This window comes from Leucopleurus acutus, assembly GCF_964270905.1.
Source record: "Leucopleurus acutus genome assembly, chromosome: 3".
Lineage (NCBI taxonomy): Eukaryota > Metazoa > Chordata > Mammalia > Artiodactyla > Delphinidae > Leucopleurus > Leucopleurus acutus.
Genome location: NC_139145.1, coordinates 153,807,519 through 153,825,790, shown reverse-complemented (window position 1 = coordinate 153,825,790; position 18,272 = coordinate 153,807,519).

The following is an 18,272-nucleotide window of genomic DNA, read 5'->3' as shown; positions in this document are numbered from 1 at the left end:
CTTGGCAGTTAGTAGCTGTGAACACACATTTAAAGTTTTGAGAGACTACAACATATCAGGGAGATTATTATGATTATAATAAGCAAGATAGTTCCCAATGTTTGGAATGCACTTTGGAGTCACATTCCCCAAGACCCAAACCAATCAAAATCAAGTAAGTCAAAGCAAGACCTCATTCAAGGAGTTACCCGTTTAAGCCAAGTGGTTTGCTTGGTGATCTTATGTAACTGAGTTTCAATATACGCAGAAGTGTTAATCCAGGTGCAGCAGGTGGTGTTGTCTATAGCACGGACACCTCCCTGCTTTGCTTAAAGATAAGCAAGGAATACCCTATTATTAAGAACAAATTTGGTTAGAGAGTTTAAGGATTTTTGTCTTAGCAGCAGATTCTGAAATTTCTTTAGGAGTTAAGGAAAGATTTCTTATCACTTTTTCATTTACATTTACTCCTAACCAGTATGGCCCTGTCAAAGGAAGCAAATCTTGAGGCATGAACACCTCCTGGTAGGTCCTTTCTAACTTGACGATGTAAATCAAGGGTAGTCAAGCATGACGTGTCTTAGCTCATCGGTTTATAGGTGACTATTTCATGTGGAGTGAGCTTATGTTTCCCAAAGTGGGTACTTTAAACAGTCAGCAAGGCCAGAGGCAATATCTTAGGCCACGGGAGTCCACTAGTTTCAGAAAGTTTAATGATTTTAAGTTTGAGGATCCCATTAGTTCTCTTGGCCTTGCCTGATAATTGAGGGTGATAGGGATAGTGATAGTCCCAAGAAGTTTGCAAAGTTTTCATTGAGGCTTGTATGATTTGCCCAGTGAAGTGGATGCCTCCATCACTGGAAACTATGAAAGGTATACCCAAGTGGGAAATGTTTTTTAACAGTTTCTTTGGCATCAGCCTGAAGCAGGGGAAAGCTTCAACTTATCCTGAAAACATACATACAGTAACAAGAACATATTGATAATTCATACTAAGTGGTAGTTGAATGAGTCCAGCTGCAAGTGTGCAAAGTGTGCAGAGGGAAGCGGTTTGAGGCCTCTGGGAACAGAAATAGTCTTTCTAGGGTTATGGACATTGGTAGGTCATACATTGGTGGTGAACTGTTTTTCATATTCTTTTCCATTATAGGTTATTACAATATATTAAATACAGTTCCCTGCGCTATACAGTAGGACCTTGTTGTTAATCTACTTTATATATAGTAGTGTGTATCCATTAATCCCAAACTCCTAGTTTATCCCTTTCCCCCACTTTCCTCTTTGGTAACCATAAGTTTGTTTTCTATGTCTGTGAGTTGTTTGTTTTGTAAATAAGTTCATTTGTATCATTTTTTAGATTCCACATATAAGTGATATCATATGATATTTATCTGTCTCTGACTTACTTCACTTAGTATGATAATCTCTAGGTCCATCCATGTTGCTGCAAATGGCATTATTTCATTCTTTTTATGGCTGAGTAATTTTCTATTGTGTGTGTGTGTGTGTGTGTGTGTGTGTGTGTGTGTGTACACCACATCTTCTTTATCCATTCATCTGTAAGTGGACATTTAGGTTGCTTCCATGTCTTGGCTATTGTAAATAGTGCTGCTATGAACATTGGGGTGCATGAATTTTTTCAAACTAGAGTTTTCTTTGGATATATGCCCAGGAGTGGGATTGCTGGATCATATGGTAACTCTATTTTTAATTTTTTAAAGAACCTCCATACTATTTTCCATAGTGGCTGCACCAATATACATTCCCACCAGTAGTGGAGGAGGGTTCCCTTTTCTGCACACCCTCTCCAGCATTTATTATTTGTAGACTTTTTGATGGTGGTCATTCTAACTGGTATGAGCTGATAGCTACGGTACTTAGAGATAATTATAATTTTTCTTTAAATATTTTATGCCCCTTTTCAGGTAAATATTGCAACAAATAAATGGAATCTTTTCTGGAAAGCCTCTTTGGTAACTGAGCACAGCAAGAGGTTGTCTACATATTGTAAAAGGGTCAATTTCTCTGGGGAATTGGCGGGCACTTAAATCTTGGTGGAGCACTTGGAAGAGATAAGATGGAGCCTCAGTAACCCTTAAGGAATGATTATTCAGGTATATTTTGATTGTTTCTAGTAAAGGCAAATAGATATTAGCCATTAGGATCTACAGAGATGCTGAAAAAGGCTGAATAAAAGTCCACAACAGTAAACTGTTTTGAGTATGTCAGATGTTGTAACAAAAGAATGTAGGGTTTGCAAAAACTGGGAAATAGAGAATAACTCTCTTGTTCACTGCTCTCAAGTCTTGGACAAATTGCCATCCCCTCCCATTAAGTTTCCAGCCTGGCAAAATTAGTATGTTCCAGGGGCTGGTATAGGGAGGGATCAGCCCCTGCACTATTAGATCTTCTACTTTTGGTAAGTGTTGTGAAGCCTGTATGTCCTCAGGCTTTAATGGATATTGGTGCAATTTAGAAGAAGGTTTAGTCATATCTATCCAAAGTTTTATAGGTTCTGTGCTTTCTATCCTACCAATTTCAGTGTTAGAATTAGCCCACAGATTTTTGGGAACCATGATTAAATCCAGAGTTTCCTACTGGAGTTTTCCTCTTCTGTATGGAGTATAAATTATAAAGAACATAAAAGATCTGGTTCAGGTTGGTCAGACAATTCTAAAGCAAGGTCTCCATTGGAAGTAAAAGGTATTATGCCTTTTAAGTTACAAGGAGATCTCTACTTAATAGATTGGGATCATATCCCATAAAAAAACAAATGCTTTTCAGTAAAATGTCCCAGAGTCATTTGAACTGGTTGAGATAGAAATTCTATCTGAACTTTATTAAATACCACCACTATGGAAAACTTTTGTCACCCCAAGGGATTTATTTTCCTGTGAGAGGGGTTTTAAAGTAGAAAGTGTAACTCCAGTATCAACTAGAATTTGGCAAGTTTTCCCATTAATTTTAATTGTAGTTTCCCCTTGGCTGTTTAAGTGTATTACGGTAACAGTTTACTGGAGAACCACTTAGAGTCCGGTCACTTCTGGGAGGGACTTGTATGGGGGCCCTTGAGCTGAAGGATTTGCATAGGACCTTTGAGGACACACATCTTTCCAGTGTCCCAGTTGATTACAGATGAATCAGTCCTTGGGCCATAGTTTTGATGGTGGACCCCTAGAAAGTCGCAGTGTGGGGGGTCCAGGTATTATTTCAGGTCTCTGGCCTTGGAGCTGTTGGAGCTGTAAGGCCAACAGCTTGGCAGACTTTTTGCCTGCAGTCTATCTCCAAAGTCCTTTCAAAGTGTTCAGCTACGGTCATGAATTCAGTCTGACTGGTGGCCTCCCATTCTATTTTCTGCCTTTTTATCAGTCTGCTAATCTCAGGAGATAATCTACTTACAAATAGGGCAACTAGAGCAGATTGGTTGACCTTATTTATTGTATGAAACCCTGAATGCTATAGAAAGAGGGTTCTAAACCGTCTTTAAAGTCTGCCACAGGGGAGGGGGAAGGGTAAACTGGGATGAAGTGAGAGAGTGGCATGGACATATATACAGTACGAAATGTAAAATAGATAGCTAGTGGGAAGCAGCTGCATAGCACAGGGAGATCAGCTTGGTGCTTTGTGACCACCTAGAGGGGTGGGATAGGGAGGGTGGGAGGGAGATGCAAGAGGGAGGGGATATGGGGATATATGTATACATACAGCTGATTCACTTTGTTATACAGCAGAAACTAACACACTATTGTAAAGCAATTATACTCCAATAAAGATGTTAAAAAAAAATAAAGTCTGCCACAGATTCATCTTTTTTGGTTTGTATGTTTGAATAATTGACCTATCATTGTGGGCAGGGAAGACTCTAGGAACGACTTGTAAAGAAGTTCAGTTGCTATTTTGCAAACTTTTTCTGGTCCATTAAGGGAACATATTGAAGATGGAGAATCTCCAATATCATCCTTGTGGTTTTGCAGTTTTTCTTCCTGCTTCCATTTTTGGGCTTCGTCAGTTCCTACCAATATGTGCACAAGCTGGTAAAGATCTGGCAGCTCGGGATCTTATAGGCCCGATAATGACCCTAAGTTCTTCAAAAAACCTTTAGGTTTCCTCCCGTAGGTTTAGGAAATTCTTTAACTATGACCCATAGTTTGGTCTTTGACCAAGTGGTGAAAGATACCCATGGAGGTTCCTCTGCCATTTTAGGTAATTTTATGTTAAAAAGTTTTATAGTCTCTTCAGAGTGGAAAGACAGTTCAGACAATAGTAAAATGTGAGTACTCAAAGAGGGATGGAGTGGAGCAGTAAGAGTCAGATTAGTCCTAATGTTTTTTATATTAGGTACTTCTTGTATCTCTAATTTTTCATTAGCCTTTTGTACTAAATCTTTTAACGAGGTATTTGGAATCTTGAAGACTCTTGGAAGCTTCTGCATACCAATTAAAACAGGTATCCCATTCTGTTTGTTTAATTTGGGAACCCTTACTTTCAAGTGCACTTCTTAAATGAATACTCTTGTCTAAATGGAAGATTTCCCATAGTGGCCATTGTAATTCTAGGTTGTTTTTGCTATTTTTGCAGATATCTACAGCTTCTAGGACTATATTTCTTAGATATAAAATAAGCAAGTGTGCCAGAAGGTGACACACTTGACTCTTTGGAAGTTAAGGATTTCATTTTATTATTATTATTATTTTATTTTAGCTAAGCCTTTAGGTTTCTCAGAGCCAAACTAAGACCTGAGATGGGTGTGCCATGGGGTGGGAGGATTGTGTGGTGTTTTACCGTGCACCTTGTTGTATGGAAATTTTCTTGATATTGTGGTGACCTAGTGTAATCTAATCTGTTTCATGACCAATTTATCCTAGCACAGGAATCTTTGGATTAGGTGGTGAATGCTCTGATAGCTCTTAAATGTTCAACCAAGCCAACCACCTTTTGTGGCTTCTTTGACTTCCAAGATTCCCACTAGCAATTAACCTTTATCTATACAAAACAAGGAAAAACATGGGCACCTTAATATATGGGCTGTAACCAAGAGATGTTACTGCATCCTGGCCAAGAAAAGGCCCTGTGCTCTCTACCACCTATTTTCCGCTATGGAACTTTGGACTGGAACAACAGAACTGGAACTTTGGAATGAACCAGAAGATCTCAGCTAATGGGAATTATGGACTGGGGACTCCACATTGTCACTAACAGGTCCCATTTGGATTTGGGGAAAGAATTAAGGGCTGGGGTTTCCATTCAAAAACCCAAGAATTGCAGTCTGAAATAAAGGCTAGGAAATTGGGCTCTGGGTGGAACAGTTTACCAGCTCAAGCTGACTGCCTTGTAAGGAAAAGCCTGTTAGATTGGGAGTTTGACACAAAGAAAGTGGAATTCAGAACTAAGAGGAATTTATCCACAGCCCTCAGAAACAGCGAGAATGACAGTGAACACAAAAAGGGGTTTGCGGTTACCACACCAGTGTTTCTCCTCACAGAATCCCTTCAGAAGTTTGCTTTGGATCTTGTCACTGCCATCAATCACTGCCACCAAATCAGTTAAAAAGAAAGTTCACTTGAGTAAATTTGAAGATTTAATTAGCTTGTTAAATGATTCATTAATTGGGCAGCATCCCACCTAACAAATACAAAGGAGCTCCAAAGAGCTACAGAAAAGGAAAGGGTTTTATAGTAAGAGAGGGGTAAGACAAGGAAGTCATGATTTAAAAAAAGGATTATTTTAGGCAAGGTCACCTTCCTTTGAGGGACAAAAGGGTCTATTTGGGGGATTACATCATTGGTGCTAACCAGGAAATTCCAGACAAACTGGTTAAGATTATATTCTTGGAGAAGTCTGAAACTACAATTAAGTTGGTATTAAGTCTTGGTTTGGTGATGTGGGTTTAGCACAAGTGACTCCATTTTGGGCCTAATGTGTCTTTATATATATAGATAGATATACAATGCAGGGTTCAAATTTTAAAATTAAAAGAGACATTAATATATCAAATATAGGAGAGAGAGCCGTCTTTGTTTTCTAGGGCTCCCATAACAAATTTTCACAAATATGTGGTTTAAAACAACATAAATTTATTTTCTAACAGTTCTGGAGGCCAGAGGTTTGCAATCAAGGGGTTGGTTATGTTGGTTCTTTCCAGAGGCTCTAAGGGAGAATCTGTCCCATGCCTCCCTCCTAGTTTCTGGTGGCTGCCAGCATCTGGTGGCTTATGGACATATCACTCCAATCTCTGCCTCTATCTTCACATGATCTTCCTCTCTGTGTGTCCCTGTGTCTTCTTTTCTGTCTCTTTTAAGGACACTATCATTGGATTTAGGATTTAGAGATATGTAATTACATCTGTGAATATATTTCCAAGTAAGTTTCCATACACAGGTACCAGGGATTAGAAACTTGGATATTCCATTTTGGGGTCACTGTTCAATCCACTATAGCAGCATGCAGGGTAAAATTAGTTTTTATAACAAAAACAGTGAACTAAATTGCCAGGATGGACTCACAATACTGAATTTCATGTCTAACTTCCTTATTCCCAGAAAAATGCCTGCAAAATTTTAGAGATATAGCAAAGCAGATTTTTTGGTTGTTCTTTATGATCCTGCATTCATTTCCAGAATTTCACATGATTTACTTTGTTAATATTGTTAATAGTGTTGTTTTTATTATTGTTCATTATTGTTTTGTCATTAGACAAAACATGAAATCATTATTCATACAGTACCTATTACAGGCCTGGAACTATGCTAAGTGAAATAACCCTATAAAGTAGATACTATTTTAAATGCCTTTGTTATAGACATTGGTGTTTAAGAATAGAGAGGAATAGTTACTTGTCTAAGCCTGGACAGTTATTAACAGTGAAACTTAACAGTGAACCAGGATTTAATTCAAGGTCTGACCTGAGTCTGAATGTAATCACTGTGCTATATTAGGAACACTTTGTGATCACTATTTCAGTGGCATAAATCTTGTTTCATCTGGATTTTATGATCTGGGAGAACAAGAAACACACTAAGTACTTGAAAAATATTTCTTTCTGTCCCTAAATGGGGAAAAAGTATTAGGTATAATTAAGACTATCAAATACTGTTTATTTTCATAAAGCAATCTACCCGAAGAATCTTCTTTAGTTCTCAGAATCATTATGGATGCCAGTGGCAAGCAATGTCTAGAAAGAAATTTATTATATATGTGTGGAGGAACTATTGTGGCTATGCCTACATAAATGGTAGGGTTAGGGGAAAGGACAAATATAAAAGACAGAATTCTGGGCTTGGATCTGATTCTCAGTACCATAACTCCTCAGGACCTTTGGGGTTCACTGAACCCTAGTGGAGTTCACTGTTCTGCATTCAGCTGCTATTGTCTGTTTTGCTAAGGGAGAATTGAAGAAAATAATATAACCACAGTTTTTTCATATGAATTACATTATTTTAATCTTTTATGATCAATAAGCAAATCTGAAATGTATCAATTAAAAATAAGAGAATTGTAATAATCACTATAAGAATACTGTTATAGACATCATTCACTTTATTTCATTGCGTCTCATTTTGGCAGAATCAAGAGAAAAAAAATTCTTAGTCCTATTACCAATTGTCCCATTATCCAAAAAATAATTTTATACCTATTGAACAATAAATAATGTATTTCATATATCTTCTTTCCTTCTTAAAATTTTAAAGCCAAATTTTTAAGTTTTTCACTAATATTAGCTCTGGCTTCATCATGTTTTCTACATTTAACTTCTGTTTATGCTACTTATGCTATTTTTTCAGACAGTTTTTCTTTGCCTTATTTTCAGTATCAGACTTAAACCCAGCAAGAGAGGCACGTGCCCTGGGTCCTGCACTTTAAAGGGCCCTATTTGGACTATCTCCCCGTTCATGTGAGAGATCCACCGAGCAAAGGGGATGTGAACACCCATGACTCACATTTCCCTTTTAATCCACAATCTCAGTACCTGGAAATATGGGATTTCCTTCACAAATGATCTCATATCCATTTCCAGGGCCTATGCAGCAGATTTCTTCCCTGAGTCCATCCTATGGAATGCACGTTCTACAACCAGTGTGTGCATCATTAGGCCCAAGGGGCTGACAAAGAGCAGCTTCTTGCAGAGGGTTGGACAGAGACTGGACATTAGGTTTTGTGTGTTCACTTATGTTGTGTGAGGCTCCTTCTGGTGCAGGATAAAGCCAGGAGTAAGAATAGAAGATGTGTTGGCCAAGGGTCTGGTGTCTGGCTCTCTTTGTGCCGTCATATTTAAAGAGGGAACACTGAGCAGTCCAAGTGTACTAATTGAATGTGTTCTTTGTTTAGTTCATAACTTTTACATATATATATTTATATATATACATATATATGTATATTTATAGGCTTCCATTTGTTCTTTTGTCCTAGTTTTCACAGATGTTAAGGAGAAGTGTGCTTTTAGTTGTGTGTGTATTTTTGTAAATTTCTTTACTCCTCTACAGCATAATTTATAAATAACCAAGATCACAAAGTTAGTCTGAGGAACGGTTTTGTCTCTTTTAGGAATAAAACATTGTAATGGATTGCTTACCAACTGATATTTCATAAATCAATTTTATTTTTCAGTCATTCTTTTCTCAGTAATTATTTGATCCTTTGTCTTCAAGAATGAAATTTGTTATAAATCTTTTTATGTACTTATTTTTGTGTCTATCTAACTATGCATTTATCTTCTTTTTATCATAAATTTATCAATAGATCCATTAGTTAATAAATGACAACAAAATATCTTCTTTATCCTCCTGAGATTTGTATAAGTTTAGAATATTGTTTTATCAATATTTCCCTTTATAAAAGTTTGAGTCACACCCGTATTTTTATTTATATATATTTTTTGCGGTACACGGGCCTCTCACTGTTGTGGCCTTTCGCGTTGTGGAGCACAGGCTCCGGACGCGCAGGCTCAGCGGCCATGACTCACGGGCCCAGCCGCTCCACGGCATGTGGGATCTTCCTGGACCAGGGCACGAACCCGTGTCCCCTGTATCGGCAGGTGGACTCTCAACCACTGCGCCATCAGGGAAGCCCCACACCCGTATTTTTTAACTCAATATACTTAAGAGCCTAACATGTAGAACTAGTAGGAATTGAGGTGCTGAGATCCACCTGCTCTTTTTCCCTAGGGCAGTGTCCAGAAATGCTCAGGTGTTGGGGAAAAGTTACAGTTCCCTCCTTGCCTCTTTTTTTTTTTTTTAATTTTTATTGGAGTATAGTTGCTGTACAATGTTGTGTTATTTTCTACTGTACAGCAAAGTGATTCAGCTATATGCATAAATATATCCCCTCCTTTTTGCATTTCCTTCCCATTTAGGTCACCACAGATCATTGAGTAGAGTTCCCTGTGCTATAGAGTAGGTTCTCATTAGTTATCTATTTTATACATAGTATCAATAGTGTCACCTAATCTATAACAAAGGAGGCCAGAATATACAATGGAGCAAAGACAGACTTTTCAATAAGTGGTGCTGGGAAAACTGGACAGCTACATGTAAAAGAATGAAATTAGAACACTCCCTAACACCGTACACAAAAATAAACTCAAAATGGATTAAAGACCTAAATGTAAGGACGGATACTGTAAAACTCTTAGAGGAAAAGAGAGGCAGAACACTCTCTGACATAAATTGCAGCAATATCTTTTTTGATCCACCTCCTAGATTAATGAAAATAAAAACAAATAAACAACTGGGACCTAATGAAACTTAAAAGCTTTTGCACAGCAAAGGAAACCAAAAACAAGACAAAAAGACAACCCTCAGAATGGGAGAAAATATTTGCAAATGAATCAATGGACAAAGGATTAATCTCCAAAATATACAAACAGCTCATGCAGCTCGATATCAAAAAACCAACCCAATCCAAAAATGGGCACAAGACCTAAATAGACATTTCTCCAAAGAAGATATACCGATTGCCAAAAAACACATGAGAAAATGCACAACATCACTAATTATTAGAGAAATGCAAATCAAAACTACAGTGATATATCACCTCACACCAGTCAGAATGGCCATGATCAAAAAAATCTACAAACAATAAATGCTGGAGAGGGTGTAAAGAAAAGGGAACCCTCCTACACTGTCGGTGGGAATGTAAATTGATACAGTCACTATGGAGAACAGTATGGGGGTTCCTTAAAAATCTAAAAATAGAACTATCATGTGACCCAGGAATCCCACTACTGGGCATATGCTCAGAGAAAACCACAATTCAAAAAGATATATGCACCCCAATGTTCACTGAAGCACTATCTACAATAGCCAGGACATGGAAACACCCTAAATGTCCATTAACAGAGAAATGGATAAAGAAGATGTGGTACATATATATAACGCAGTATTACTCAGCCATAAAAAGGAACAAAATTGGGTCATTTGTAGAGATGTGGATGGACCTAGAGACTGTCATACAGAGTGAAGTAAGTTAGAAAGAGAAAAACAAATATCATATATTAACACATATATGTGGAATCTGAAAATATTGGTATAGACGATCTTATTTACAAATCAGAAATAGAGACACAGACGTAGAGAACAAACGTATGGCTCTCCTTGCCTCTTGAAGGAGAGGTTTCAGGGTTGTGCACCTTCTCCCAGTCCCATAGAGTTGCACCAGCTGTAGAGATCCACATTTTATTCTAAAGAAAGGAACTGATTTTAAATTTTAAAGCAAATTTCAAATCTCTCTCTCACTCAGTTGGAAATTTTAAATCTCTCTCTCACTCAGTTGGAAATAGAGTGGCCAAACACAGAATTTAGTGGTAAAATGACCTTTTGCTATTACCAAAGGGTGACACTTTGAGAGTGCGTTTTCCTGCAGTTTTAATATTGCAATCATTGGCAATTTCATGCTACAAGGTCACTCTTTTCTCTACTTCCAAGTGGATTTTCCTATTTTATAGACGAGACATTTTCAGAGCTGTTGTCTATTTTTAATCTGAAAATAGGCTTTTTTATCATAAAGGTGGTAATTCTTATGTGTTGTTTCCTTGTGTGTTATAACTGAATGATTAACCTGAACCAGAACAGTTTCATAAAATTCTTACATAAATATTTCCAATTTAATATCCAAAATATATTTTACAGACTAGACATTGTATTGAACATTCTTGTTTTTGCTTGACATTTAATAATCTACCTGAAATAAGGAGTTTTCAAGACCTGACATGGTCTGAAAATACACTAATCCTAGATTAGAGAAAGACTGTTAAACTTTTACTTGGAAAAGGATACTAGTTTTAAAATTTTTGTTCTCCAAGAGTTCTTTGCTAACAAAAAATGGAGCAAAATTTAGACAGACTATGCCTTATTCTGTCATTAATTCTAAAATCATGTCAGAAAATATACAACATATAACCATGTATTGAAAATCAAGTATAAAATGTATAATGAATCCAATATATGAGATCACAAAAGTCGCTAATGATTTTCTAAAATATTCATTTATTTAGTCTTCAGTTCTCTGCTGTAAGATCACAATACTATGCTATGCCAGACCAGATAAATCTTACTGATTTAAACACTAATAACTTGAAATCAAAATCATCTAATATAAGATTTTATAGCACAAATTAAGGGGGAAACTGGTGTGTTAATCTTAAAAGAATACACATTTAAAATAATTTAGAAGTATGTATGTATATATACACATATACAAACTTACAATTATGATAGGTATGGAAATATATATAAGCATATATATATATATATATATATATATAAAATTATATAGTAAAGTCATTTGGTCTCACTGTTATAAAGAACCATGAAGGTTGGGCAATGCTATTTGTCATTTAATATCTGAATGTTACTCTCATAATTCCTGGTTGTTTATCAGATATTTTATAATTATATTAGTTATATTATTAATTTATGCATTATATATTATATATACACACATACTTAATATATCAATATATATTAAATTTTTAAAATGTATTTGAAGTCACATATGTAGTTAAAAAGCACGTGGATAATGTTCAGATAAGAGTTGTAAGGAAATATGGCAACATTCTTAGATAAAATTCTTAATTTTAGAAATGATTTAGAAATTCCTTGTTGAATATTATTGCCTGTCTTTTGTAATGTTCAAATGTCACATTTACCAAACTGACCAACGCAGGACATAATAGCTTATACAAAATATTATTATCTCAACTAAAAGAATAAGGGTGTTTAAGATCCATATGTAATGAGTTATGCTACACCAACTTCAAAGTAGAATTACTGTCAAACAGTGGTCACTATTCAGGATATGTTTATATACATATAATTAAATGTTGGATTTACAAAATAAATTTCTTCAGGGAAGTGTTCTCCCTCTTACTGGAATCTGGGGAAAAAAAACTGGTTAAATTTTCTGTCTGTCTCAAAGAAATTATCTCAAATTATTGGATCATGAGAAGGAAAACCAAATGTGTTTTGAAACAAGGACTTTCCAGTATTATGAATCAACTCTCTTCTGTTAAGATTTAGTTTTGATATAATAAAAGATTTTTAAGACTCAAATCTTGAACAAAACCTCTTACAAATACTACTTGCACAATTGACTGCATTAAGAAAATAAATCTAGAAAGTCAAATTTACCAGCTAAAACTGAAATATCATTTGTTATAATATTAACTTTTTCTACTTATTTATGAATTTGTTTATTCTCCACTTTTTTCTCTAAATAATTTAAGGCAACATTTAGTGATACATAATATACATTTGAATTAGCTGAAAAAGAGTAAAATAAGGAAGGATATTGAATAATTTGGAGAATAAAATAACGTTTATAAAATGCATATGTAAGGAGGTTATACACTTGCCAAAGATGTGCTTTGATGTAGTTTTTAGCATTCCAGCATCAAGACAGAAATGAGAAACCTTGTCTGTGTAACAATATACAGAGTCCATAAGATCAAAGCAAATTTACTTGCTCAGGAGAAATACAAGCAATCCTAAAAAACAAACAAACAAACAAAACAGAAAGAAGTTTCATCAAAGGAAATATCCCCTATTGTGTCCAACTAAAAATAACATGACTGGTTGTTTCTTTTAATGGCAGTGGATTACACAAGTGCATAATTCAATAGCTGTGATTATTTAGGGAAGAATCGGAAAAAGATGATATGATGAAATTACTCATTTTTGTGATTGTCTGAACTATTGCACAATAAATTTCAGATTATGTGGAAGAACTGATAAACAGAATAGCCTTGAAGAAATGCTCCATAAATAGACTTTTCTCAGAAGGGCCTTTGATAGATAGATATTAGGCAGGAAGGAATTTGAGATTGTATTCCCTGGCAAGTAATTGGAATAAAGCAATTCTATGCTGCCAGATAAATATTGACCTATATGTGCTAACAGACAGTCAACCTCAGAATAGAGTTGACCTTCTCCTGTGGAAATTGAATAGTCTAGCCAGGATGTGTGCCTGAATGAAAAGCTATCTGACTTTGGCTCAGTGGGTACTTGAATGAGTGTCTGTAGGCAGGCAGGGTAGAGATCTTTTGCACATAGCTTCTAACTCACCACATTGTACAGATGACTAGGGGACTGAGTATTCAGCACTCTTTTACATATAGCATACTCACAACTCTTTTAATTAGAAATGTTTTAAGTCAAGAGTAATTGTGTAGCTACCTCAGTCATTGATAATAAAACAAAATAAGTGTCCACAGAGCTCTTAGCACTGAGAAATCATTCTTCTTATAATAAAACTGTTTTATCTAATACAAAAAAATACACCTGTTATATCAAGGAATAGGTGCAAATTTAATTGCTATATGGAACCATTATATGAAAATAGTTAAACACTGATAGAAGTCTAAAAAAATCGGTAGAAACTTCAGATTTATAGTAGTTTATTTGCTGTCCTACTGAATAGTAATGATAAAATGAGTATACTAGATGCCTGTTGAATCTATTGCTTGGATCATTAAAATATTTCATATGAATATCAGATATGTATGTGTTTTCTCTATAGTTTTAGTGCATGCAGACAATGTATATTTTAAATAATGTTATCAAATCACTTATGAAATCTTTCTTTAAAGCTGAGATTAAAGGAGATCCTTCCTTTACCCTACAGAATGCATCCATTACTCTTGTCAACAACAGATTCAACTGATAAAACTTTCCCTATAGTTATAGGATGAAGAGCTTGAGTAAGAATCAATTGAAAAAAAATCCAGTCCCTGATGGATCCAGTGTTGAATTTTCCCCAAATATTTAAAGAATAAATTATACTCATCTTACACAAATACCTCCACTGAATTGAAAAATAAGGTACTCTTCCCAGCTTATATTTGAGTCCAATGTAACTTCGATATCAAAAATTGACAAGCATATTCCACAAAACTAAAATTTGAAACAAAGTACTCAAATAAAAAATATCAGCAGTTCAAATAATATATAAAAAGCATAATGTGGAAAGACTACTTTACATTTATTCCAGGAAATCAAGGAGGGTTTACAGTTTTAAAATCACTACATTAACAACAACAACCAAAATGGGAGTGAGGGAGTACAATGTGATCGTATCAACCAGTGAAGAAAAATCATTTGATAAAGCACAACAATGTATTCATGATTTAAAGAAAACCTTTAAGTAAAGAAAGAATAGAGGAGAAGTGTCCTGATCAGATAAGAGTTGTCTAACAAGTAGCCTATAGCAAACATAATAAGTAATGGTAAAATATTGAAGCCTTTCTCCTGAGAGAAAGGGTACTGACAGAAGGGCAGGGAGAGGATGAGCAGGGAAGCTCTTGAATGCCAGGAGCAGCTCAGATCAGAATCAGGCAGGACCCAGTGGCTGCATCCCCTAACCCCCTCCCAGTAGAAATCCCATCTCTCTAGATCTCGGGAGTTCTACTGGCTGACAAGGCTGTCCTAGATGAGAAACACCTGGGTGCCCGGGATGCCAGAGGCCCCTCCCCTTGTCCCAGACTTGTTCCTAAGGAGTCTGGGACACACCACCTATAAGGCAACCGCGGTGCTCCTGGATTCATTGCCCCATTCCACACACACACCCCCAAACCAATTTACGTTAATTCAGGGAAATCGAGGTGGGTTTAGAGTTTTTAAATCAACAATAACTACAATAAAAATGACAAGGAGCGCTGAGAAGTCAATTGAACTTGACTATCTGGAGGAAGCAAATTTGTGTGTGTCATATGTTTTCATTAAATCATAGAAAATTCACTGGTATACAAACTTTTCCACTTTGAGAAAACTAGAATATTAAATAGCTGGGTAACAAACCAGTTAGAAGATACATCTCCATTCAAGTAGAGACAAGTTTCAAGTTATTACTTTTTTTTTTTTAACGTTGAAATAATCAGTAATAGGTTGTTGGCTTTTCTCACAATTAGACCAGAGGAATAATATCTCTTATAACTTCAAATTCTCTGTAAGGATGCTTTTCATTGCTTAAATCAACCATAAGTTTAACAGATGGTTAACTTGAAGTTTTTGGGTTTTTTTTTTTTGCCGTAAGCAGGCCTCTCACTGTTGTGACCTCTCCCGTTGCGGAGCACAGGCTCCGGACGCGCAGGCTCAGCGGCCATGGCTCACAGGCCTAGCCGGTCCGCGGCATGTGGGATCCCCCCGGACCGGGGCACAAACCCGTGTCCCCTGCATCGGCAGGCGGACTTTCAACCACTGCGCCACCAGGGAAGCCCTAACTTGAAGTTTTAATACAAAGTCAATTTCCTTTTACCTACCACAGGCTTTTAGAGTACTGCAAATGCTGACTAAGCTTTCTTTCTACTGTGGCAAACATGTATAACAATATGGAATATATTTCAGAATAAGTTAAATATAAGTCATACGGTATGGCAATAATGTCCTACTTTTCTTCTTACCATGTAAATTTGAAAGTTCATCCTAATCTTACACATTTATAAAAGGGTGAAGACTAAAGGATCCAGTGTGAAAATGCATAACCATCCTCAGAACCACATTCTCATTCCAAAATAACAGGGTACTTTTTATTACTGCATAGCATTGTCTCTTCACGATTATACTGTAGAACTTATCCAAGGTAATAAAGACATAGTATGAAATGTAAGTTGTAAGAAATGGAATAAGTAAATAAAATTGTCATTATTTGCAGAGAAAATGAATGTGTACTTAGAAAACCCAAGAATCTTCAGGTAAACTCTTACAATTGATGAAGGAATTCAGCATCCTACAAAGTTGATGTAAAAACACCAATTGTTTGGCCACATGAAAGAAACAAGCAGAAAATAATTTTAAAAGATGATACCACTTACCGTGTTATACACAAAATCAAATAAATGTAACATTGTAAGACGTCTATATACATACACATACACAAAATTGTTGAGAGAAATTTAAGACCTGTATAAATATAGAAATATACTGTGTGCATGTACTGGAAGACACAAATTAAATACAATCACCATCACAGCAGATTTGTATGTGTGTTTGTTTTAATTGGTGACTTGATTTTAAAGTATTATATGTAAAAAGAGCTAAGAATAAGAAAACTATTCGAGGAAGAGCAAATTTGGAAGAATAGCATGACCAGATATCAAGAACTATTATGAAGCTAATACAAATTTAACATCATATATGCACAAGGATAAAACCAATGAATAGAACATATAGTTCAGAAATATCTTCTTCACATATGTTCACTTAATTTATGTTAGGTAATATCATAATATATTCAGGGAAGGATAGCTTTTTCAATAAATGGTGTGAGATCAACTGAATACATAAATTGGAAAAAAGTGAAACTTGACCTCTACTTCAAACCATATACGAAAATGAATTCAACATACACTGTATACCTAAATGTGAAAAGTGAAACACTAAAGCTTTCAGAAGTTAATATAGAAAAATACTGTTATGATTTTGGGGTAAGTCAACATTTTGTAAAACAGGATGCAAAATGTCCTTAATTATAAAAGACTGACAGGTTAGATTACATTAAATTAAGAATATTTGTTAATCATAGTATTGGTGTTGGAGAAGATATTTGATATACATACAACCAACAAGGTTCTAATATTCTGAATACATAGAGGACGTCTTCAAGTCACAACAGAAAGACAAACCAGTAGGAAAATGTGAGAAAAAAAAGGAAACATTTGAACGAACACTTTGCAATGATATTCAGGTAATCAATAAGAAAATGACAAGTTACTCATTTTAGATACAGCGTAAAGCAAATTAAAGCCAATCAAAATGCTCATAACAGAGTGGTTAAATTTTTAAAAGGGAAAGTCACAATTGTTGTTGAAAAAGTAGAATTACAGGAAGTACCACACACAAGAGATGAGAGCCTATATTGGTAGAAACACTTCAGAAAACTCTTTGGCAATATATACTAAAGTTGAGCACATATACACTCCAAGACCTAGCATTTTAAATTTTAGAAATATACTCAACAAAAAATATGTATATATATGCATTTAAAGATACACATATTAATATCCCTGGCATCACTTTGAATACAAAAAATCTAGAAGCAACTAAATGTCTATCATTAGATGAACAGATAAATTGTGTAGCCAAATAATTGGTATTCAGCAATAAAAATGGGCTAATGAAAAGAATTTCACATCATAAAATTGTATAAAAACTGTTAGGCACATAAAAGTATATACTGTGTAACTCCATTTATATGAAATAAAAATGGTAAAAGTAATCTGTGATGATGGAAATCAGAAGGGTTCTTGTTATTGAGACTTTAGATAGTATTTAGAAAAACCTTCAAAAATGTTTTTTGGGGGTTCTGGTAATATTTTAATTTTTTATCTATGTAATAGTAACACAGGTGTGTACATTTTGTGAAAATTCACTAGCCTGTACATATAAGATTTATACACTCCTTAATGCATATTTTAGTTTAATTAAAAGTTTATCTAATAAAAATATAATAAAATGAAGAGACATAATCGAATACAACATATTTCCTGCAAACAAAATTCTTGCTATATATCATTGGAGTACCTTTTGTGTTTCCTCTCTAGTACCTGAAACAGTTGGAAAATACAAAAAAAAGTCATAATTCAGTTTTCAATAACAATTACAATTTTTCCCAATCTATGATATGCTCATTACATGATAAAAATTGAAATATTAGAATAAAAGTTCGGTAAAATTAGGCACATATATTTCCAGTGTATGGTTAATCACATTATATGGGTACATGAAAAGACAGGTATTAATAGTTCATTTGTTCAATTTCACCTTTAAATTAAAAAGCTGATGTTAATGAAGTGAAACAACTCTTAT